At 37.3% G+C, this 26,467-nt stretch overlaps 1 protein-coding gene across 2 annotated transcripts in view; it reads left to right on the top strand.

Annotated features, from left to right (window-relative positions):
• MICU1 (mitochondrial calcium uptake 1) overlaps positions 1–26,467 on the top strand; it is a 234,422-nt gene that overhangs the window by 166,088 nt on the left and 41,867 nt on the right. The window lies entirely within an intron of this gene.

Genomic DNA, 26,467 nt, shown 5'->3' with positions numbered 1-26,467 from the left:
TTAGTTAACATAGTTGAAATGTAAGAAAAACAAGTGTAGCCTTGAAATTAACCACATCAGACTTTTGAGCTAATTGGTTCTTTCTTATAACTCACTGCACCTTTGCTCCATGAGAAATGTAACTTGTTTAATACTTTCTGAGGCTGACGTAGATTAGAAATATAAGAAAAAACATTTCAAGGGAAAATAAGTTTTCTGGTTGAGAAGCCTTTATCAAAAGAGGGTCATAAAATGTTCACAGGCCTCCAAGGCCAGAAGATAATATACACAATATTGTTTATGGGAAAGGTTTGCAGAAAAAATTCTGGTTTTCATAAAGACAAAATAGATGTAATGTTTGGGTTGACTCTGTATGACTTTGCATCTTTCATTTCCCTCTATGTATAAGACAAGGTATAAAAGTACCTTTTAAAAATAAAGCTATTGGGCCTCGCTCGAAAAAATAAAAAAAAATAAAGCTCCTTGGCCTAATGAAATATAAACTACTTAAATCATTTTTAACATAAAAAGCCTCAAATAAAGTGAAAGTTGCTCAGTCGTGTCCGACTCTTTGCATTCACATGGACTATACAGTCATTGGAATTCTCTAGGCCAGAATACTGGAGTGGGTAGCCTTTCCCTTCTCCAGGGGATCTTCCCAACACAGGGATCAAACCTAGGCCTCCCACATTGCAGGCGGATTCTTTTCCAGCTGAGCTATCAGGAAAGCCTGAAATAAAGCAATGCCAAAAAAGCTTTTTGGGAGATGCCCCTTTTCTTTACCAGTCTTTCCTTGAAATGTGATAGCGTGTCTACCTAGCAGAAGAAATAAAAACCAAAAATGTAATACTTAGTCTCTTTTTTTTTTTTTACTAAAAACAAATTAAAATTATTTAGTGTTTAGGTGTGTGCCAGGCATTGTGTTAGATACTGGATAATGAAACCAAGTAGACCCTGATTCCTAAATTTAAGGAACTATAATCAGTCTGGGAAATTCGTTATTACAGTACAGGAAGAAAAGTACAATGATGGAGGTATGCACAGAAGTGGTGAACAATAATTGTTTGTGAAAAGAATAATCAGTATACAGTTATGCCATTTGGATTTTTAGAAAGTTGATCTAAATGTAAGTTTTACCTCTATGGCCTTGGGAGCCTGTGTTTCATCATTTGTACAGTTAGGGTAATGGCCACCTCACAGACTTGTAAGGAAGACTGCCTGAGATAACAAAGACCCCAGTGGCATGCCTGGCACCCACCAATCACTCTAGGAAGATTTGTTCATTTATTCATTCATCTGTGACTGCCTGTGTGAAATTTTAGTGCCGAATGTTGGACAGCTCCACAGAGCCCCTTCCCAGAAACTGCTGTTGGCTCCTGCGCTTCTTGCTTTATCAGAAAAGGAAGTGAGGGAAGAGTCAGTAACTTCTTGACATCTCTGTCCAGTGGCCCATCTTGATATTCTTTGCAGTTTTGTCTCCTTTAATGTTTGAAAAGATTCCAGAAAATTTCCAGTTTCACAGTCATTATGTTGATGCTATTTTTCATCCCAAATCAGTGATTTCCAGAATATCCAACTAGAAAAATAAGTGAGGTGTATTGAATTCATTGTACTTGAAGATATCACTCAGTGAGATGTTTGATAATATTTTTCAAATTTCCAGATGGATACATTATGGAGCATGATGCCAGAAATTAAGGAACTGAAGTAGTTTTTCCTTGAATATAGTATTGATTCACTTTCTCTTTAATGGATATCATATACAGAACCATTAATACAAAGTTATTGCTGTCATCATTTGTTAAAGATGTTAATATGCTATTATTCGCCTTCCTATTTAGAAGTAGTTTCCATGAATTTTCTGTGCTATTAAGACTGGCAGAGTACAAACCCAGAAACTCTAGAAGCATCTCATTTGCTGTAGTAAAAGTACCTTTCCTATCTGGTGGGTCATTTTTGTTGTGATAGTAATTGATTCTCTGTTTCTCTCTGGCATAGAGGATGAATTAATGTTAATAGGGTTGGTTTCACAGTTGCTCTTGTTCGAGGTAATATGTGTGATGCTGCAACTCCAGCTCTCATGTTGGTGTTACTACCACCGCTGGTATAGATTTCTGCTCTAGTGTTTCTTCAAAGTAGGAAGATGGTTTCTAAAAAGTGAAGTATTACAACTCTGCACTAGTTAGCTATTATTGCATAAGCAATTATCCCCAAACTTAGCCATTTAAAGAATTAATTGTATCACACAGTTTCTAAGGGATAGGAATCCAGGAGCAGCTCAGCTGGGTGGTTCTGGCTATCTCTCATTTGGTGGTGGTCACAGTGTCAGCCAGAACTGCAGTCTTCTGAAAGCCTGACTAGTCTGGAGGGTCCTCTTTTAAGTTCACTCACATGGCCACAGGCAGGAGGCTTTCAGTTCCTCCTTCTCTGGACCTCTTCACAGGGCTCTCTTGACATGGTCCATTGTGGGAGGAGACTGCACGTGAGAGAATATTAGAAGATGGGGAACACTGGGGACCATTTCTATATAGGGTACCACCTGTGTACACTTACCACCTTCCCCAGGGTATAAGAGTAGCCTTCGGTGGGCTGTGTCAAGAATAGTTCCAGTGACAGGCCATCTCCAGTAGTGCTGTCTCATGGCCCTACCACCATCTCTGCCTTTCCCAGCAACTGACTTGTCACGGAAGCCTCCCCACCAGTTTGTCTTTCTGCCTTGGCTTGATTTGTCGCAGATGCCTCATTGCCTTTCTGAACCACTGGCACTGCTCAGGGTCACCACAGCTCTCCCTCACATGTTTCATTAGCTGTGAATCTAGTGAACAGAAGATTGCAGCCTTATGTTCTTCCTTCCCAGAAGGCTTGCTTCCTTGTAGTCTTCAGGCAGTGTACATCCATAGTTTCTCTCTGCTTCACCAGACACCCAGCTGCATGTTCATGTAATCCAGACTCAGCAAATGCTTGCCATATTCCTGTCCCAGTACCTTCTGTTTCCAAAGAAATGTGTCCTGCTATGCAGCTTTTGCGGAGAAGGCAATGGCACCCCACTCCAGTACTCTTGCCTGGAAAATCCCATGGACAGAGGAACCTGGAAGGCTGCAGTCCATGGGGTCGCTGAGGGTCGGACACGACTGAGCGACTTCACTTTCACTTTTCACTTTCATGCATTGGAGAAGGAAATGGCAACCCACTCCAGTGTTCTTGCCTGGAGAATCCTAGAGACGGGAGCCTGGTAGGCTGCCACCTATGGGGTCGCACAGAGTCGGACATGACTGAAGTGACTTAGTAGCAGCAGCAGCAACATGCAGCTTTTGAATTGACAAGGAAGGCTCCTCTCATCTCTAGGATTCAAGTTTACCCCCCAGGGGAGGGGAGAAGCTTAATCGCTGTTGTGTTATGCATTATGGTATATTGCTTCCCTTAGTGGCTGAAGTATTGGACATTCTGAAGAAATAAATGTACAGCTAAAATGATGTGATATGTTTTAGTTTGCATGCTTGTAATTTAAGGAATATATCTGTTAAGATCTCTTTGAAATCACTATCTAGAATGAAAATACTGCATAGATTTTTTTCTGAAATATTTTGTAATCAACTTGGAAAATTCCCACTGTAATACCAAATGAGTTTTTAACACCAACCTGTTAAAAACTAACAGATTGCCTTTTTTTACTCAGGATTTAAGGAATTTTGTTCTCATGATACACAGAAGATGGTATGTATTAAAACACCTGGGTAATACATCCCTTAGTGATAGCCTTCTGTATGTCTGAAAATGTTGATTTCTTTGGTCTAACGGACTTGGAACTTTTAGGCAGAAAGTAGCTACTGTTTGGTTATCCCCTTTACACAATTTACAATTATTCACTTAGGTATAAGCTCATCTTACTCTGTGATGTTAACTAAAGAAATGGGATCACACTCTGCTTTCTGTCAGGAATTTTCCCAGTAGGCTCAGTTCAGTTCAGTTCAGTTGCTCAGTCATGTCCGACTTTTTGCAACTCCATGAACTGCAGCATGTCCATCACCAACTCCCAGAGTCCACCCAAACCCATGTCCGTTGAGTCGGTGATGCCATCCAACCATCTCATCCTCTGTCGTCCCCTTCTCTTTCCCAGCATCAGGGTCTTTTCAAATAAGTCAGCTCTTCACACCAGGTGGCCAAAGTATTGGAGTTTCAGCTTCAACATCAGTCCTTCCAATGCTAAACTGAACTAAATTTTTGAGTAAATGAGTATCAGGTTAAATTTGATTGAGACTAGTTTTTAAATTTGAATCTAAAGTAATGCTGGGATTTTTCTAATGCTTGGGAAATGGTGCTGGTTGGTTTGTTGATTTGCTTATTTTGATTTTAAAGAGCCTGTGAAGGAATTTTCTCTTTCTCTATCAGGAAAGATTAATTAAAATTCTCTTAGTACAATATCTCCACAACTGATCTTAAAGAATATTGTAGTGTATTCGTTTCCTAACTGTGGATTTGAAATAAGTTTTTTAGTTCATAAGTTTTAGTATTTATGCTCTGACAGGGTTATGATAGCTAGGGGAACAATCTCTTTGATTTTACTCACTTGTGAGTAGGTATAACCTCAAATGTGATGTTAACGTGGCTTTGCATTCAATTTCTGCCAAGGAAAAATAATAAATTGTGGAGCTGGTTAATCCGGTGAGTCTAGTAAGAAGTCCATTTATTTGAACATGTAGTCATTAACTCACCAAAGCTAATCAGATTTTATACATACTTTGTCAACAGGAGCCTGCTCTGCTTAGTGAAACATGATTTATTTTAAACTGGCATAATGGAGCATCACCTTAGATGCCCTTCCCAGCTAGCTTTGCAGAAGTCATCCCGAAAGAGTCACCTTCCCTGCACGACTTTTTAGTGATCATCATGTCCATGTGCCAGAGGGCTCCGTGGGGCAAGTTTTACTCTCAGAGGGAAGTAAAAGTTAACACAGTTTTAGTAACTGAATGCTGCTAAGCTACAATTAGTATATCTCAAACCATGGTTTCTAGATAGCTTCAAACATTGGAAATACCTGCCTCTCTGCCAATATGTGCTGGTAAATATATGACAGAAGAATGTGCAGTTTTCCTTTTTATGTTATCATGGTGGTATAATTTTAGTGTATTGAATTGGTTGGTTCTGGTCTGAAATACTAATTAACTTCCTTTCTGCCTCTGTACTGAAAACGGTGCAATAATTTTGACCTTGTGTTTATGTGGCAGTCTCCTCTGTATTAAAAAAGCCACGGACAGCTTGTTCTTCCCTAAATTGAGGCTTATTTTTGCCTCCCAGCTCCATGAAAGCTGGAAGCAAAGAAGTCAGTATTTGAATTGTAGTAAACAGTGGAAACAGTGTCAGACTTTATTTGGGGGGGCTCCAAAATCATTGCAGATGGTGATTGCAGCCATAAAATTAAAAGACGCTTACTCCTTGGAAGAAAAGTTATGGCCAACCCAGATAGCATATTCAAAAGCAGAGACATTACTTTGCCGACTAAGGTCCGTTTAGTCAAGGCTATGGTTTTTCCTGTGGTCATGTATGAATGTGAGAGTTGGACTGTGAAGAAGGCTGAGCGCTGAAGAATTGATGCTTTTGAACTGTGGTGTTGGAGAAGACGCTTGAGAGTCCCTTGGACTGCAAGGAGATCCAACCAGTCCATTCTGAAGGAGATCAGCCCTGGGATTTCTTTTGGAAGGAATGATGCTAAAGCTGAAACTCCAGTACTTTGGCCACTTCACGCGAAGAGTTGACTCATTGGAAAAGACTCTGATGCTGGGAGGGATTGGGGACAGGAGGAGAAGGGGACGACCGAGGATGAGATGGCTGGATGGCATCACGGACTCGATGGACGTGAGTCTGAGTGAACTCCGGGAGTTGGTGATGGACAGGGAGGCCTGGCGTGCTGCGATTCATGGGGTCGTGAAGAGTCGAACACGACTGAGCAACTGAACTGAACTGAAAGGGATAGAACTGAGAATGACCAACCAATACTAATATCTTTGTCTTCAGTGTTAGACTAGCTCTTAAGATCAAATACGTTTGAAGGTAGGAGATCTCTGCTACTTTGGAGAGTGACAAGAGATGAAAAGAGCAGCCTCCTTTATAGCTGTCACTGCCCCTATTACCTTGTATTGGCCATTCACACAAGTGTATCAGATGTTGCAAGTCTTATGGGACCCTCAGAAGGGAAGGTGTTAAAAACAATTTAAAGATTTAAGGAAGTATAATTTCACACATGAAAACATTCTGTTAGGACCAGCAAAGAAAGACCTGCCAGGCAGAAATGAGAATTTATCTTTCTTTTAGTAAAAACTTCAAGTTAGTAGTGAGAAAGTCAAGCAACCATCGGCTTTCCAAGTAGCTAAAGTCCCATTCAAAGAACTAGATATGAAGCAGAAAAGAATGTATTAGGCATTGATATCTTCGTCACACCCATTCCCACAATCCCTGTTAGTAACATCATCTCATCTTACCACTTCTGTTCATATCCAACACCATTCTAGTCTACTCTACAGGTTATCTTCTGGCTGAATCACTTTAGTTACTTCCCAACTAGTCTTACTATAGCTACTCTTTTTTGTTTGTTTGTTTCATCAGGTTCTACTTGTTTCTCACGAGATCTTCATTGCATTGTTCAGGATCTTTTGTTGTGGCTCGCAGGCTCCAGAGCACTTGGGCTTCAGTAATTGCAGCACATGGGCTCTCTAGTTGGGGCACATGGGCATAGTTGCTCTATGGCAAGTGGAATCTTGGTTCCCCAATCATGGATCAAACGGGTGTCCCATGCATTGCAAGGCCCATTCTTCCCCACTGGACCACCAGAGAAGTCCCACTGTAGCCACTCTCGTCTTCCTCACTCGTCTTAAAATAAAGACTTAAACCCTTACCCCTGGACTCTGTATAATTTGACCTCTGTCACCTCCTCTTCCAAGTTCATCTCATACCAATAGGGCCTTTGCACTATTGTTGATTTGCCTGAAATACTCTCTTCCTCGTTTCCCTTCCCCCAGTTACCTCCTTCTTATCTCTCACAGCCCAGTTGGACCTCATTTTAGATTACATATTTCCATAGCACTCTGTACTTTTTCTTCAGGTGACTTGATTATATAGTCTCCTGATTATTTCTTAAATACCTGTCTCCAAACACTCCTTGAGAACTTTTGTTAGAGTTTTGGACTCATTATTACTTCCTTAGTGACTGGTACAGTGTCTGACACAAATCAGATGCTCAGGAAATAGTCAAAAGCTTGATAAAGGCACACACACATGCACTCACCCTCTCAGTCTCTCTCAATGGCATCATTATGTGTTAATTAATTAGGCATCTTTTGGGATATCTACTCAACTTTCAACACTTCCCTTTTCTCCAAGATTTGTCCCATTCTACCTACCAAACACAGCTGTGGGCTCCTAGAAGCAGTATTTATACCTTGCACCTCCCACTACTTCTCCTCCTATCACCCTCCCCTTCCCCTATCTCAGCGAATTGAACTGGCAGTGGATGCCCAACCCAAGTCGGGCCATTCAGTTTCTCCATAGGGAATTTGAAGTTGGAAGTGGACATAGTTGGTGTTTTAAGATATGAACACCAGAACTCCAGGGTAACCATCTGCTGCCTACCGTGTAAACTCATGAAGTGCAGAGGAAGAAAGGATGACAGAAAATGAGGAGTGAAGCAATTGCACAGAGACGAGAGACCTGCCAATATTATAATCCTGGCTTTCAGTCTTTTTTCTTCCATGAGCTTGCCCTTGTCTCTTGAAGCTCCTAAATTTCTTTTTTGCTGAACTTATCTTGAGTTTGTTTCTATTATGTGCAACCAAAGAGAAGCATTAATACAACTAGAAAAACTAAAAATAATGACCTTAAAATGAACAAACTTCACATAATTTCAAGGTACATTATAGGGTATGATAGTTTAGATAATTTTAACTAATTGCTATCTTGAAGACCCACATGATTAAGCATGAAAAATTCCTAATTATCTCTTTTTAAAAACTGAAATGCTACCACATATTTGAAAAGTATCTTCTTTGTCTTTTAAATTGGTTTTTAAAAAAATGAAAAACTAACATTTAAGAAAAACCTTCTTAATTAGCTCGATGACTTAAAAAAAAACAAAACAAATCTTATAGTGCTGAGGGATTTAATATATAATAACCTCACTCATTGGTTACTCTTTGGCCTCTAAAACACGTAACTGACCAGCCAGGGGGAGCTAAACTTACTGTTAACCTAAAATACAATTCAAATAGAAAGCAAGTTCTCTTTCTATTTTTACCATTGTCATCATAAAAGGATTTGATGACTTTCCTCCATATTCCTATGTCAGGGAAAAACATGTATTATCTTTTTCTCTTTTTTTTAATGAAAGACAATGACCACCAAAGTGATCTTGCCCATTAGATACTTTGCCCTTCACCTGCCTGCATTTGGACTCATCATTTCTTCCCACTTTCTACACTAAAGCTTCAGTGAGCTGCATATTTCTAAGCTTTAGTCTCTCAGTCTTTCTTACATTTGTCTTTATGCTTGTCAGTCAACCTGAGTTCTAATTTCTGTATATTATTTCACTCTCTAGCTTTCTATTTTATGTTCTAAGAAAATTGGCAGTTTCCAGCATAATTTTTAGTATATTAAAAATTAGTAACCAGTTCCATAGCACCTAATAGGCATGAGCTTATTGCCTATGCAGTGGCTTTCTGAATGGGCAGATTTAAAATGGGTGATAAGATTAAGCCAATCAAAAAGGGATCATCATTTCAAGAAGGGAGATAAATTGAGATCTGAGCTCCAGAAACCACAGAATGGAATGTATTGCTAATTTTACAGATAGTGTCCTCAAACTATAGTATTTTAGTGTTTTCCAAGAAGGTAGAAATTTGAGAATATACAACTTAATACTCAACTTAGTTCATCATGTAAAAACAGGTACAGCCATAACTGTTCCATTGTTTTAGTGTAATGAACCTATGTTTCTTTCAGTTAAACTGTCTAGCTTTTGTGAAGCATAGAGAGAGTTGTCACGATGGATTCCTTGAACACAGCTCTTTTTCAAATTGAGCCACAATTGATTTTTTCATATCGTTTATCTGTGACATTGTTCCTATAGAAAACATCAAGTAATAACTATTTTTAATGATGCTGTCTCTTGGGTATAAGCTAGCAGTTTAATTTATAATTGCCTAGCTAGGTTTTTTTTTTTAATTTGTTAGGCAAATGTGTAATTACATGATCTTAAATCAGCCTTTAGGGATATACTTTTTAAATCATTCACTCATAAAAAGTAGTTACATAATTTTATCATGCCGGTAATACACATTCATTTTAAAACCCTCTAGACTATTGTTGTTTTGGCTTTGTCCCATTTACTCTTCAGAGCTCACGTTCCTCTTATGTAAATGGAGATGGTCACTATTACACCTATTTCAAAGGTGATTATGAGACTCAAAAGAAGGAAGCATTTTGTACATTATTATTCTCAGCCCACTTGTTTATTTGTGTCCCATAGGTAGTAACTGCAGAGCTTATAGTCTATTCTTATACCTCCTATTTCCAGAAATTTTTGCAGAAGTACAGTTTTTATAAGGAAAGACAATTTAGAATTAAACTTTCTATGCCCTGAGCACAGTTCCACTCTTGCCCACCTCTTTTCCTTTTCTTCTCATAAACAACAAAAATGCTCATGTGAAGAGTGATAAGGAGAGAGAGAAGAGAATTACTTAGTTGTAGTTATTCTCTCCTTTCTCAATTTTTTTTCTATATTATCTTTGTAGGGAAAGAAAGTTTGTTTCTCTTTAAACAGAACTGAAGTTAATAGAAGCAAAATTGTTGTTATTATTTGTGGCTAACTTAACATTTATTAATAGCAGCTAACATTTACTGAGCTCTTAATATGTGCTAGACAATGTATTACCATATTTCATTGAATCTAAAACACAAACATTGATGAGATGTACCATTATTTTATGTACCACTAAAAAAGAAAAAATTGTCAAGTAAATCACAACAAAAATGCTTTCCTTGCACTAAATATATTTAGTTAATACCTATTGAAATACTCCTTTAGGCTTAGGTTTTTATTATGTCATCCCATGTATTCATAAAAGGAATTATAAATGAGATAAATTGGTATAAAATGTCCTCACATTCAGGGCCCAACTCTTCTGAATTTCTCTTTTGATGCAGAATTATGAATGTCTGTTAATTTACACCAAATTGTCCTTTGAGCCATCAAGAGCATTCGTAATGCAGCATTTCTTAAAGAAATACTCCACTGTTACCTAGGATTTTCTTCCAAGCCACTGACATTCATTTTGCAAGCTTTGACATCTTGTATAGGCAATGACAACAGCATTGCAACTGCTACCTAGCCAATAGCAATTATAAGAAGCATATTGATTTCAGAGATATTAAAATACAAAAAATATAAGTAAATGCATTTTGTAAAATATTAAATGGGGTGATTGTTTCACATGTATTATCTAACTTCACCCTCAGAATAATCTCACAAGGAAAGTACTGTTATTATACCCATTTTACAAATGAGGGAAACAAGGGTTAGAAAGGATAAATAGATTGCTCAGGAGTTTACAGTTGGTAAGAGACCAAAACAAACAAACAAACAAAAAAAACTCAAGTCAGCCTGACTGCAAAACCTTTATCCTTGCCACTGTAATATATTGGATTCAATTGCATAGCTCAAATAATCAAGATCTCTGAAATGGGCACAGGAAGCATATCCTAATTCTTCAAGAGAGCCAGAGCAGAGACTATATAGAGCTGCATAAAGTATTTCCCAGAAGCTACCAAACTAGAATGTCAGTGAGTAAAGAGTAAATGAGGGCCTCCCCTGATGGTCCAGTGGCTAAGACTCTGCACTTCCTATTGTGGGGGCCAGAGTCCGTCCCTGGTCAGGGAATTAGGTCCCATATGCTGCACCTAAGAGTTTGCATGCTGCAGCTAAAGATCCCTGCGTGTTACAACAAAGATAAAGAACATGCATGCTGAAACTAAGACCTGGTGCAGCCAAATAAATAAACATATATTTTTTTAAAGACTAAATGAAAAGACTCTTGCACATGTCTTCAGCTGCGTATAGACGCTGCAATTCAGACTTTTAATTTAGATGAGTGGGTCTCTGTGTTTTGATCAAAATATTCCCATTTTCCTAATGGACGACAGTGTGACTATAATGATTTTATGACATCTACCCTGGCTTGAATTTTATGAAAATTGGTGATATGGTGGTTTTCTAATACCAAGTGACAGAAGAAGGGAAACTTTACTGATAGGTTTTTGTGGTTTTCACTTGGATGAATTAATGTACCTGCCATTCTCACCTAATTTATCATTCCAGCATAGTTTCAGACTCCGAGTACAAATTATTTTGGCCTACAGAATCTGGCATTGCCTATCCTATCTGCATCCTCCAGTATGCTTATTGATTTACCTATTTTTTTATTGTTTCTTTCAGTTTTTAAAATGCAAACTGAATATTATTGAGAAATTTTATATATAACTGGACTTAGGTAAAGCAGCAAAAGGAGCTTCATAGTGGAGCCCGCAACTAATCATATCCTTGAAATTCTAGTGGCAGTGTTAGGATTTTCCACCCCCAGGAATAATTATCAATTCTAGTGAAGTGGCATAGTCTCGCCTTCGGTATTCAAGAGTATAGGCTGAAAAGCTATATAAGCTTCTAGTAGATGATAAGTAAAGAACTGATAGGGGAGTCTTATATGAGGCAGAAATTTAATCAATCAACACAAATTATTTATTGAGAACATGCTGTGTGGCCCAGCTCTGGGTATGACAGTGAAAAATATAAGACATGGACTCTTCCTTCAAGAAGTACATAATGTTAAAAGAGCAGTATGTGCACTTTCAAAAAGAAAAGAAAATACAATGCAAAGCGTAATTTTCTATGATGCCTAGACCTAACCTATTGTAAGATCTCAGAAAACTCAGAGAAATCAAGTGTTTTGGAATAACCAGTAGGGCCATGAAGAGAGGTTAAGTTCAAGAAAGGACAGGGTTGTACAGACAGACAAAAAGTGGGGACAATATCCCAGAGAGGGAAAATAAAGAAAAATCTGAATGCTTGGCATAAAGCAATTTACTTTCCCTAGATCCATGAGGTGTTCCAAGTCCTTTCACAGCTGAAAAAAGTCTCCTTTAGAATACAGACTGTTTTAACACTGCTATATTTAGACTGGATAATCAACAAGGACCTACTGTATAGCACATGGAATTCTGCTCAGTGTTCTGTGGCAGCCTGAATGGGAGGGGAATAAAAAAAAGAATACAGAATGTCTAAAATTGATTGGATTATTCTTGCTGTAGAAAGGCTTTATGTTTAAATTTATTGTTATGAAAAAATTAGGTACAAATCAGTACAGCTTGAGAGAGCTCATATTACATATTTTAGTGAATTGATGGCTAATTTACATCATGCTGGTGAAGACACACAAGACTGGGACTTGAACCCATGGGCCAGGAATTCAGCCCAACCAAAGCTCAGATTGGGACCTGACCCCACTGTCTTTCAATTGAGATCACACGCCTGGTCTCAAGACTTAATGAAACTCAGGTTCTTTATGTCTCATCACAAAAGAATTCAGTGAGAGACAAAGTGATAGGTGAGAAGTAGATTATTTAGAGAGATACTCATTTCATAGACAGAATGTTTTGTTTTTTTTTTTAAATATCACTCAGTCATGTCCAACTCTTTGTGACCCCATGGACTGTGGCCCACCAAGCTCCTCTGTCCATGGAATTGTCCAGGCAAGAATACTGGAGTGAGTTGCCATCCCTTCCAAGGGATCTTCCTGACCCAGGGATTAAACCTGAGTCTCCTGCATTGCAGATAGATTCTTTACCGTCTGAGCCAGTGTTCAGTTCAGTTCAGTTCAGTCGCTGTTGTGTCCGACTCCTTGCGACCCCATAAATTGCAGCACACCAGGCCTCCCTGTCCATCACCAACTCCCAGAGTTCACTCAAACTCATGTCCATCGAGTCGGTGATGCCATCCAGCCATCTCATCCTCTGTTGTCCCGTCCCCTTCTCCTGCCACCCCCAATCCCTTCCAGCATCAGAGTCTTTTCCAATGAGTCAACTCTTCGCCTGAGATGGCCAGAGTACTGGAGTTTCAGCTTTGGCATCATTCCCTCCAAAGAACACCCAGGACTGATCTCCTTCAGAATGGACTGGTTGGATCTCCTTGCAGTCCAAGGGACTCTCAAGAGTCTTCTCCAACACCACAGTTCAAAAGCATCAATTCTTCAGCGCTCAGCTTTCTTCACAGTCCAAATCTCACATCCATAATGACCACAGGAAAAACCATAGCCTTGACTAGACGGACCTTTGTTGGCAAAGTAATGTCTCTGCTTTTGAATATGCTATCTATGTTGGTCATAACTTTCCTTCCAAGGGGTAAGCGTCTTTTAATTTCATGGCTGCAATCACCATTTGCAGTGATTGTGGTACATCTCAAAAAGCAAGAACACATTCCATGGGAGAAACACATTCCACGGGAGAAACACAGAGAGTGTGGGCCATCTCAGAAGGCAAGAGACCCCAAATATGGGATGGTTAGTTTTTATGAGCTGGGTAGTTGCATAGGCTAACAAGTAGGAGGATTATTCCAACTATTTGGGAAAAGGGGCAGAGATTTCCAGGAATTGGACCACTACCCACTTTTTGTCCTATTGTGGTCGGCCTCAAAACTGTCATTTAGCATGCTAACATATTACAATGAACGTATATTGAGGCTTAAGGTCCATTGGAAGTCAAATCTTCTGCCATCTTGGACCTAACTGTTTCTAACCAGTCTTTGTCATATCCTCAACAGTATGTCATTCTTTTAAAGGTTTTACCCTGTCCCTTTCCTGCTGTTTCACTGGGGTCCACTAAAAATGTATATCCTTCTTGTCTCTATTAGGCAAATTTTGATCTGTTCATCATTTGCCGGTAATTGCTGTCTACTGACTTAGAGAGTTTTCTCTTTAATGGAAGTAGGAGAAATTACCCATATTCTCATATGAAAATGGTAGCAAGAAGAAATGTCTGCCTCTCTCCCCATTTTTTTTTTTTGATCATTTAGTTTTTGACCTTTATTCTCTTGATATGTCTTACCTTAACTGACTTTCAGTTGTTAAACTATCCTCTCATTTATGGGATATATCCCACTTGGTTATGGTATTTAATCCCTTCTATATGTTGCTAGATTGGCTTTGCTAATTTGTTGAGGCTTTTATTTTTCTTTGTTTAATAATTCACTGTGTTGAGGAACTGATCAATTATGAATACACCAAGCCCAAAGTAAATTGTATGTCTTAATTTTCATCGTTACTTTTTAACAGCTTCTCACACTGGTTCCTTTAGGTAAAATCAGCACATCAAGTCTTTTATAGTGACATTAGGTGTCAAGTAATGAACAAGCTAAATGTCCAACTCATTAAAGAGTGCTGATATGCTGTCAGCAATGCTCGGACTAAAGCAGCGTGGAAATGTATATTGTATTTTCACCTAGACAATAGATCTCAGAGAGCTATCTACAGAAATAACGAAGTCAGAGGAAAACAAACTGACACTCAGATGAGAAAAAGATAGCACTTTGCTTTCCTACCATGATTAGTCCTTGGTTCTTATCTCCTAAAATTGGAGCTTTTATATTTTTTTCCAATACATGGACTTTCTGTTTCCAAAATTCTTGTGATCTCATGAAAAGAAGAATGTCCCTGAACTCTGAATAATGTTGGGCCTCAAATCTCAAAGGAATATATAGTGCCAAGACTAAGGTATTTTTTGTGTTGCTGTGATTTAGAATAAAATGATGTTGAAAGCAGAAATTGGATATGGTAAGATCTACTGCTTTCTGAAAGAGTTATTGTAGAGGAAAAAATAGCTTGAGACTGACATGATATGGTGATTCCATATGGAAACACTAACTTCATAGATTGATTAGAGTATTAAATAGCTGTTAATTTCGCCAGAATTTGAGTCTTTTTCATATTGATCAAGGTCATATCTTAGGAAGAAAACAACCACACAGATTTTGTATAATTCAGAATGTTATGTGAATTAGTATATGGAAAGCACTTAGAACAGGATCTGGCACATAGTAAATGCTGTAACAGTAATATTGCTATTATGAATGATAGAGAATGGGTTATTCTGTAACAACCTGAGGAATTTTTCTAAGAAAGTATAATAGTCCTTTTAGGCCTCCTTTTCTTTAGAACTGAACTTTTTTTTTTTTTCCGCTTTTTCTATCACTTCATGAAAGTGAAAGTCGCTCAGTCGTGTCTGACTCTTTGCGACCCCATGGACCATATAGTCCATGGAATTCTCCAGGCCAGAATAGTGAAGTGGGTAGCCTATCCCTTCTCCAGCGGATCTTCCCAACCCAGAGATTGAACTGGGGTCTCCTGCGTTGCAGGCGGATTCTTTACCAACTGAGCTATCATCACTCCAGAGCTGATTATATTCCTTTAAATAAAAAAAGATAGTTAACTGGACTGAATTTCTGTGAGTTTATTCCCTCAATTAAAGGGAACCTGGTTAAGTTAGGTTTAAATAACCCGATTTTAGTCTAAATTCCCAAACATTAAGACTAGTTAAAGGGACTTCCCTAGCAGTCCAGTGGTTAGGACCCCACACTTCCAGAGGCATTGGTTCAATCCCTGATTGGGGAACTAAGATCCTGCATGCTCTGTGGCATGGCAGAAAAAAAAAAAAAAAAACTAGTTTAAAAAAAGTCAGCAATGGAGGATTTTTTATTTTATTTTTGTTTTTTTTTAATATTCTCAGTTGATTTTATTTTGTTGAAATTAATTTTTATTGGAGTATAGTTATTGATTTACAATGTTGTCCTAGTTTCTGCTATACAGCAAAGTGACTCAGTTATACATAACATATATCCACTCTTTTCAAAATTATTTTCCCATATAGATCTTTACAGAATATTGAGTAGAGTACCCTGTGCTGTACAGTAGGTTCTTATTAGTTATCTATCCCCTGTGGCTCAGCAAGTAAAGAACCTGCTGGCAGTGCAGGAGACGTGGGTTTGATCCCTGAGTTAGGCAGATCCCCTAAAGGGCATGGCAACACACTCCAATATTCTTGCCAGGAACCATGGACAGAGGAGCCTGGCAGGCTATGATCCATGGGGTTGCAAAGAGTCAGACATGACTGAAGTGACTGAGCATTCACGCGCACATATTTTATAAATAGTAGTGTGTATATGTTAGTCCCAACCTCCCAATTTATCCGTCCCCTTTTTCCCCCCCTTGGTAGCCATTAGTTTGTTTTCTTCATCTGTAACTCTGTGTTTTGTAAATAAGTTAATTTATACCTTTTCTTTAGATTCCACATATAAGCAGTATCATATGATATTTGTCTTTCTCTGTCTGACTTACTTCACCCAGTATCTGGAGGACTTTTTAAAGCAAAGCTTACCTTTGTTCTGAGGATTTAATGACTTTCATTGATTGACACCGAAGAATATGTTTTAATATTTTAGGTTATGTTTCCTTTTTTTAAATCAAGAAATGATAAATCAATGCTTAATTAGCCTCTTATCTAACAGGAAAAGAGTTACTAGCTATAAGCCAGTGAAACAAGTGGCAAATAGATCCATGTGTTCACCACAATGAAGATTTAAAGCAGACTTAAGCAAAATTGAAAGATGGGCAAACTGGGTAAAAAAACTTGCACTGTATTAATACAGGGCAAATATTTTTAATCTTGTAAATTAATGAGACATATATCAGCAATTCTGTAAATAAATAGGCAAAGAAGGTAGAAAATTCAGAGGAAGAAATAGAAATGACCAGTACACATATTTGAAAAATGGTCAGCCTCACTAGTAATCAAAGAAATGCTAATTAAAATGGGTTACCATTTTTACTCTAGCAGAGATTTTTAAAAATTATACTTGATGTTATCAAGGGTGTTCTCATATACTATTAGGATTGTAAAGCAATACATCAATCTAGAAATTAAGCAACATATATCAAAAGCATTAAAAAATTTATGCCTACGATTTTTACACACACTAGATTGGCAAAAAATAAAAAGTCTGACGACACCAAGTACTGGTGAAAGTATGAAACAAAGAGAGCTCTTATACATAGTGATGAAAAGTATTGGTGTGATTCTTTTGGTGAGTAATTAGATATTATCTTGATAAGACAGGAGTTCCACTTCTGCATACATGCTCTAGCCTTGGAACTCTTGTTGCTGTTTCACCAGGACACTGGTATAAGAATATTCATAATAGCCTTATAAAAAGGCTGACAATAACTCAGATGTCCATTTATAGGAAAACCGATAGTGATATTTTCAAATAATAGAAATCTACAATAGAGTAAGAATGAAAGAAGCATGCTTAAATGTGCCAACATGAATGAATTCTAAAAATACAGTGGTAAATTGAAAAAAAGAAAATCACAGAAGAATACATCCACTATGATAACATTTTATAAAGTTCAGAAGAAGAAATAAACAGTATTGTTAATGTGTTTTAAACTAAACAAAGATAGCAAGGCAGTAAAAACTGAAGTCCAATGATGTTACCTCTTAGGGGAGGCAGAGAGATGAACTTCAACTATTTGTGCTAATGCTTCCTCTCAGATTAGTGGTAAATTCATGGAAGTTTTTTAATTATTATGCTTCATGACTTGTCTATCATGTGTATTATTTGTATATATCAAGTATTTCATAGTCAAAAATTAAAGGAGCCTATAGATGTTTATTTCATAATTCATTTCTAGAGATCAATGCAAAAATAATGATGAAAAATACAGAAAAACTTGATCCCAGTGGTGATATTTATTATAACCAAAAACTGAAATAGTAGAGATGTCCAACACCACTTTTTTATACCCTGCTTTGTTCAAAAAATGGTTTAATAAAGCCCTAAAGAATATATTCAGTGAAACAAAAATAAAATAAAATTTGCTGAGAAATGAAAGTTAAAAAATGGAAGAAGGTTAAGAGAAAGCCAGGAGTAAGATTATTATGAAAAACATAAGTTGTAAACTCCTGTTCTTGTTAGAGGTAAGTCACAAACTTGACTAAGCTTTCCGTAACCAGGGTAAGAAAGGAAATATGATTGTTGATGCCATTAAGATAAGAAAGCACATCAACTGTTTTGATTGAGCCGAAAGAGAAATTTCTCACCAGATTAACTGTATGAGCAAGTTATTTAACTTCTCTCTGCTTGTGTGTCCATGTCTATAAAATAAAACAATAATAATAATACCTGTTATATAACATTGTGAGGATTACATAAGGTAAGTTCTTAGGACAGCACCTGGAACGTTAGTAAGCACTCAAATATATTACCGACTAGTCATATTTAATGACGTTCTCAAGCATATTCTTGTAGAAATCAATATTGTGGAAGTAGGGGTTAAGGGAGAAATAGAGAGGTAATCCTTGCCTCAGATAGGAAATACTCTCAACAGTAGGACACTGTGCTGTGAATTAATTTTCTAGTGTTCTACCTCTATTCACTTACTAAATATTTATTGTGCACCTCCTTTATGAAAGTTTTCTGTCTAGTAATATATGGCCAGGATACAGGTCTTATTAAGCTGTTCTGCTTCAGCCTCCTCTAGGTAGTTTAATCTAGGAATTATTCTATTATGTTGTATAACAAATGATATTTGTTACATTCACTTTTTCTGCTTTTCAAATATGAAAGTAGTAGTCTGTAAACAGAGACGGGGCGAAAGCAGTTATGAAAAGAGAAGTGAGACCTGTTAAGAAGAGAATAATCCTGTGGCGGATTCATGTTGATGTATGGCAAAACCAATACAATATTGTAAAGTAATTAACCTCCAATTAAAATAAATAAATTTATATTTTTAAAAAAAGAAGAGAATAATCAATTGAGGCACTTTCCTGAGAAGTGATATGGTGATAAGAATATTGATTGCTACATTTATTGGAATTCAAACTGTGCACCAAACTCTGAACTAATTTCTCTGCACACATTATCCCAATTAATCCTTATAACACTTTGAGGTTGTGAATATTATCTCCTTTTTTTTTTTTTGGTGAGAAGAAGTTAAATTCTTAGAGAAAGTAAGTATGGGTTCAAGCTGAAATTCAGACCCAGGCAGCTGATTCTAAAATCTATATTCCTAGTCATTTAAATATATTACTTTGCATGGAATGAAACCAGAACTTATCAAACCTTGAATTCCTTTGTTCCAGATCTAAAATATTTTTCTTCAACACCTTTAGTCAAATACATCCTGATTTTTATTATCCTATATTAAGTTCATGCATTAGTCTTGTTATTTTCTTAACTTTGACTATCAGACTATAAAGTTAATCTTTTTCTGATCTAACTGTGTGATTGGTACTCATGTCTTTTAGTCACTTGATTTGCTAACCAGCATGAATTTTCTTTAAAACCATTTTTAAATGGAAAGAATCCTTGGATTTGAAGTAGAAGAGTCTAGCAAGTTAAAAATTTGGTAGTCTATAATCTCATGGCCCTAGATGCCAATGGATTGTTTTGGCCCTTGCTCAGGGCACTGAATCATGTTACCTTCAAATTATAGGCCTTCCTCCTTAGCCAAAAGACAGTCATATTAATTACTGACAATGAAGATGCATCTTATATTTAAAGATTAAGAAAATTCATACCTTAAGATTAAGGTAATTTGACCTGGGGCTCTCTAATGTCACTTACCAGTTGTAGAAACATAGATTTCATATTTAAACATGTCATGTTCGCTGGGTGGTTTGCAGTAGAGAACTTGGCCTGAAATCATTTTTCCAAAACAGTTTTTCTGAGACTCCTAGTAGTAGCAGCAGTGACATGATTCACATCTCAACATCCAAATACTGTCAGATGGAAAAACATAGATGTATTCAGCTCAGTGGCTTGAGATTACTATGCATTACTTGAATTGTACAGTTCAGAAGCTAGGAAAAGCCTATACTTGTAAAAGGGCAGGATTTACTCTGAGGGGTAGACAGAGTCTCCTGAAATGTAATTTTGTGATAGAGAATAATTTTATATTTGTTGAAATATATTAACCTCAAAAGGCTTTAATAAATCAAGACCCACTTGCAGATACTGATTTCTTTTTTCTTTTACAATTTTCTAATCTTATTTTGGCCTTTGTTCATAGTACATGTTTTCTTCCTAGCTTCCCTTCTTCCTTAAATCATTTCATCTCTCTCTATATATGTGTGTGTGTGTGTGTGTGTGTGTACACACACACATACCATCTGTCCTTCCACAGAACTGTTCTTTCTCTCAACAAGGGGCAAGGATGGGAGTGAGAGGCACAGTGTGGTCAGAAACCGATGGAAAATCTTGCAGACAGTTTTTTGGCTCCTCTTCTCCGTCCCCTGTTTCTCTGCCCTGCAGCCCCCTGGGGAACAACAGGAAGCCAACAGCTTGTATCCATTTGAGAAAGTGGCAGTGGCACAGAAGAGAAAATGCTAGGCTGTTCAGCTCTGTTCCTAGACTCAGGGAAGCCATGCAAATGGTGGGTAGTGTGCTTGAACGTACATGTTCTGTGCCACAGGATCCAACAGATTAGAATTTCTTTTTTTGTTTGTTTTATTGAAGTATAGTCCGTTTACAATATTGTGTTCATTACAGGTGTACAGCATAGTGATTGAGTATTTTTGCAGATTATACGCCATTATAGATTACTATAAGATAATAGATATAATTTCTTATGTTCTACAATATATCCTTATTGCTTAACATTTTGTATATAGTAGTTTGTGTCTATTAGGCCCATACCCCTAATTTGTCTGTCTCTCCTTTCATCTCCTCTTTGATAATCGTAAGTTTACTTTCTGTATCTTTGAGTCTGTGTCTGTTGTATATATACATTCATTTGTATTATTTTTAGATTCCACATGTAAGTGATAATAGTATTTGTCCTTCTCTGACTTATTTCACTAAACATAATGTTCTCTAGATTCACCCATATTACTGTAAATGACTGTATTTCATTCTTTTTATGGCTGAGTAGTATCCCATTGCATATATATATATATATATGTTTATATATATACTGCAGCTTCTTAATTCCATCATCTGTTGATGGCACTTGAGTTCCTTCCATGTCTTGGTTATTGTAAATAGTGCTGGTATGAACATTGGGGTGCATGTGTCTTTTGAATTAGTGTTTTCATTTTTTTCAGATAGTTATACCTAGGAGTTGAATTGATGGGTCATATAGTGGTTCTGTTTTTAGTTTTTTAATGAACTTCCACACTGTTTTCTGTAGTGACCTGCTGTCAGGAAGCATTTAACAGGAGGCTTCCTGTGTGCTGTTTTGGATCTGTCATGAATCCTCTGTCCCTTATTAATTCCGGGGGCTTGGGAATGCATGCATTTCCTTCGTTAGTTTTTACATACGGTGATAAGTAACTATTTACGACCGTCTTCCTTTTTATGACCCATAGAGTAAAACTGATTATTTACTACCCTCTCTCTCTTATATGGATGACCCCATGTTTCCTTGATAACTTGTAAGTTTTGATTTTATCTCTGCTGAAAATAACTACCTTGTAAGATAGTATAAATACTCACACAATGTTGAATAAAACACCTTTGCTCCATCAGAGCTTGGGTCCCCGTGTCTCTCTCTCTCTCTCTCTCTATCTCTCTCTCTCTCTCAGGCTATTTCTCTGGAGTGCAGAAGCCTGCTGTGCTCACTTTCCTGCCCAGGCTTCTGAGACCCTCTCAAGAAGGTACTCTGTGCCTTCACCCCGTTGAGAGGGCGCCAGGTGCCTTCATGAACAGCGCAAGCACCATGTCAGGAGCTTTATTGGTTTTCTGCATAAACCAAGGAATATCGGCCTCTTTCTCTCTCCTTTACTTTCTTATCTCGACTCTGGACCACCAGGTTCCGGTCCATTAAAGGACCTCAATAGCCTGCACCAATTTACATTTGCACCAGCAGTATAGGAAGAGAGTTCCCTTTTCTCCATACCTTCTCTACCATTTATTTGTAAACTTTTTGATGAGAGACAATCTGACAGGTGTGACGTGATACCTCATTGTGGTTTTGATTTACACATTTCTTTAATAATTAATGATATAGAGTATCTTTTCATGTGCGTGTTAGCCATCTGTATTTCTTCTTTGGAAAAATGTCTATTCAGGTCTTCTGCCCATTTTCTGATTGGACTTTTTTGATACTGACTTGTATAGGCTCTTTGTATATTTTGTATATTAACCCCTTCTCATCATTTACAAATATTTTCTTCCATCACATAGGTTGTCTTTTTGTCGATGGTTCCTTTGCTGAGCAAAAACTTTTAAGTTTAATTGGGTCCCATTTGTTTATTTTTTTATGTTATTTCTTTTTTACTTCATTTTAATGTTATTTCTTTTTATGTTTATCTTTTTATGTTATTTCTTGTCTTAGAAGACTGATCCAAGAAAATACTGCTACAATTTATGTCAAGCTGTTTTTTTCTGGGAGTTTTATGTTTAGATCTTTAAACCATCTTGAGTTTGTTTTTATATGTGGAATGTTTTATATATGATAGGAGGGAATGTTCTAATCTCATTGTTTTCTACGTCTTTCCAGTTTTCCCAGCACCACTTATTGAAAGAATAGCCTTTTCTCCATGGTGTTTTCTTATCCCCGTGTCATATTAGTTAACCCCAGGGTGTGTGAGTTTATTTCTGGGCTCTTTTGTTCCACTCATCTTTATGTCTGGTATCATGCCAGTACCATGCTATTTCTATTACTGTAGCTTTGTTAATACAGTCTGAAGGAGCAGTGAAAATTGTGGGTGGTACCCTAGAACATACGTATTCTGTGCCACAGGATCAAATAGAATGGAATTTCTTAATTATCCTACTAAAGTGGAACTTAAGAGGCTTTGTCGATATCTGGTAAATAAAATACAAGCCAATCATTTGAATTGCTTCCAGATGTATAATTAGAAGCTTTCTACACTGTGATAATTTTGTAATAATCTATCTTTCCCCAAAGACCCTCTCATGTCCTTGGGGATTATATTCATGTGGTGCCACATGATGTCAAGCTATTGCCCTGGAAAATGTAGCCCTAATTCAGGTCCTTGAGAAACTACCCTTGAAGCTCCCTGGCCTAGTAGGTCTTTAGTGCTGCTCATTATAGAGAAGGTAGTGAACTTTGAAGCGGGCTATACTGCTTGGATCTGAGTTTTATAGTTCTTAGGCTTCCCTGGTGGTTCAGACAGTACAGAATCTGCCTGCAGTGTGGGACACCTGGGTTCGATCCCTGGGTTGGGAAGATCCACTGGAGAGGGGAAAAACTACCTACTCCAGTTTTCTGGCCTGTAGTATTCCATGGAAGAGGAGCCTGGCAGGCAACAGTCCATGGTGTTGCAAAGAGTCAGACACTTTCACTTTCACGCCCTTTCATGTTCCAACCACATCAAAATATTAACAATAATGATAATGATAGAAAAAGACAAGTCTGTGTTTTCAAAGAACATTAGTAAAAATGCTAATTTGAGCACTGGAATTGTTACTTGGGGATCTCCACTGGAAATTGTTTTTACTGTTTTGAGACGTGGCAGAGGTGAGGTTTATACCCCTGTGGAGAGCAGATGAATGCAGGCTTTCATAAGCGTGAGCACACTGCTGCTGCTGCCAGCACTGTAAAAAGAGACATTGCAACCTTGAATCTATCTTGGGGGATAAAACTTAACTCCTCTAATTCAAATGTATGGGATTTCTCTACAACTGTGAAATCTCCCAGATAAAGATAAAATGAATGCACTAAATAGTTGAAGCCTAGGAGAGCAGGAATGGCCGCTTTGTTTCACATGCCTTGAAGAAGCCCAGTTTGGCCTGGGTGTCACATGTCACTGAAAATCTGATTTAAACATTGCAGAAAGTATGTTCATTTAAAAAAATTTTATCAGTCCTCCATTTTTGTTTCAGGGTGGCTAATTGAATCATAAATCAAACTTAAATTATAAGTCCTGAAAACTTTTGGTATTGTCGAAAGTTAATCAGCTCTGTGGAAGTGATGGTGTGGCCAACATGAAATACTGAGTGGTTGAGTTAAAACCAAGGCTTTTGCTTAGTATTGATGATGCTGATTTCTATGGAAAGAGTTTTGCTTCTCACTCAGATATGACTAAGCACCCTTGCTTTATAAGTTTATCCAAAACAACATATTGCTATCCTATAGGATGAATATGTACTAGTGTTTAGAAGGAGGAAATAGTATGTTATTGAAATAACAGTCTGTGGTTCCAGACAGAGCCACATATGACTCCCAGCTCTAACTTCATCTACCTCAGTTTTCTCAACTGTAAAATGGAGCTCAACTCCAGAAAAATAAACGACCCAATCAAAAAAATGGGCCAAAGAACTAAATAGACATTTCTCCAAAGAAGACATACGGATGGCTAACAAACACATGAAAAGATGCTCAACATCACTCATTATTAGAGAAATGCAAATCAAAACCACAATGAGGTACCACTTCACACCAGTCAGAATGGCTGCGATCCAAAAATCTGCAAGCAATAAATGCTGGAGAGGGTGTGGAGAAAAGGGAACCCTCCTACACTGTTGGTGGGAATGCAAACTAGTACAGCCACTATGGAGAACAGTGTGGAGATTCCTTAAAAAATTGCAAATAGAACTACCTTATGACCCAGCAATCCCACTTCTGGGCATACACACCGAGGAAACCAGAATTGAAAGAGACACATGTACCCCAATGTTCATCGCAGCACTGTTTATAATAGCCAGGACATGGAAACAACCTAGATGTCCATCAGCAGATGAATGGATAAGAAAGCTGTGGTACATATACACAATGGAGTATTACTCAGCCGTTAAAAAGAATTCATTTGAATCAGTTCTGATGAGATGGATGAAACTGGAGCCGATTATACAGAGTGAAGTAAGCCAGAAAGAAAAACACCAATACAGTATACTAACACATATATATGGAATTTAGGAAGATGGCAATGACGACCCTGTATGCAAGACAGGGAAAGAGACACAGATGTGTATAACGGACTTTTGGACTCAGAGGGAGAGGGAGAGGGTGGGATGATTTGGGAGAATGACATTCTAACATGTATACTATCATGTGAATTGAATCGCCAGTCTATGTCTGACGCAGGATGCAGCATGCTTGGGGCTGGTGCATGGGGATGACCCAGAAAGATGTTCTGGGGAGGGAGGTGGGAGGGGGGTTCATGTTTGGGAATGCATGTAAGAATTAAAGATTTTAAAATTTAAAAAATAAAAAACAAAAAAAAAAAATAAAATAAAATAAAATGGAGCTGATAATATCTGCTCCATAGGATTGTTACAGCAATTAAATGAAAGACTGTATGAGTGAAGTACCTGGTTCATAGTATACTAACAGCAAATGATTACTGTTGTTCAAATGTAATTAGTGTGTCTTGCTTACTGACATAGTCTGACCAATGAGGAGACAAAGTGTATATCAATTTACTGAACTAAGCAAGGAAATAAAAACTGAGAGAGACTTTCACCCTTAACTATATACTTCCTTATTTTATATCTTACATGTAAACCTTATCTTGTTACTAGATGGTAAAGTTCCTAAGGACAGAAACTGAATCTTCTTTCCTGTACCCTACAGTGACTAACAGTGCTAGATAACTAGTAGACATTCAGGAAATGTTTGTTGACTTGATCTTACTTAGCTGTGTCTTATGTCTATATATAACTCTCTTAGGAGAATAAGATTTTGCCCTATCATGTAGGAATGTGAAAGTTTCTTTGTAACTGTTATTTTCCAATAAAACCATGGGGAAATTTTACTGTGTTGAAATCATGTTGCTTTCTAGTTGGTTTCTAGGCCCATTTTAACCATTTTATTATTTAGGCATTTATATATATCATTAACACTGCAGCTGGTATTGAGATAACTTCTCTCTGTTTTTAAATGACAATCTTAGTTTTCTGATATTACTTAGATTAGCTTGAAGTTTTTTGTGCTTAGCCTTTCCATCTGCATATTTAAATATGCTTAATGATTTTTTGTAGCTTTGTGATAAGTATGCATGTCTAATTGAGGCATCATATGCTCTATACTTTTTTTTTTCAAGCTCTATTGATGTTCTAACATTTGATTACCATTTGGGGGAAAACTGGAAAACACATTGCTCTTCTTTAAAGTCTTCAGAGGTCTATATAACAATACTAAGTACAGATCAAGGAACTGGTATGTGCAATTGATCAAATTTATAACAATTAACTTTTAAGTTTTCTCTGAGTAACAGAGATGTGGATGATCCAGAGAGCACTTATTACTAATAATATTACTAGTGAATTTGAATGGAGTTCTGGCATTGTTTTTATTCTCACAAGGAAGTTCCTGATCTAGAAGACATAGGAGATGTTATAGCAGCTGTTTTATTGCTGAGAAAATTGACTCCTAGAGTAGTTGGGTAACTTAGCAGCAGATCTGGAATATAAACTCAAATATTCTGTTTCTAA

This window comes from Ovis aries, chromosome 25, assembly GCF_016772045.2.
Source record: "Ovis aries strain OAR_USU_Benz2616 breed Rambouillet chromosome 25, ARS-UI_Ramb_v3.0, whole genome shotgun sequence".
Classification (NCBI taxonomy): Eukaryota; Metazoa; Chordata; class Mammalia; order Artiodactyla; family Bovidae; genus Ovis; species Ovis aries.
This window is presented reverse-complemented; position numbering and strand designations above follow the sequence as displayed.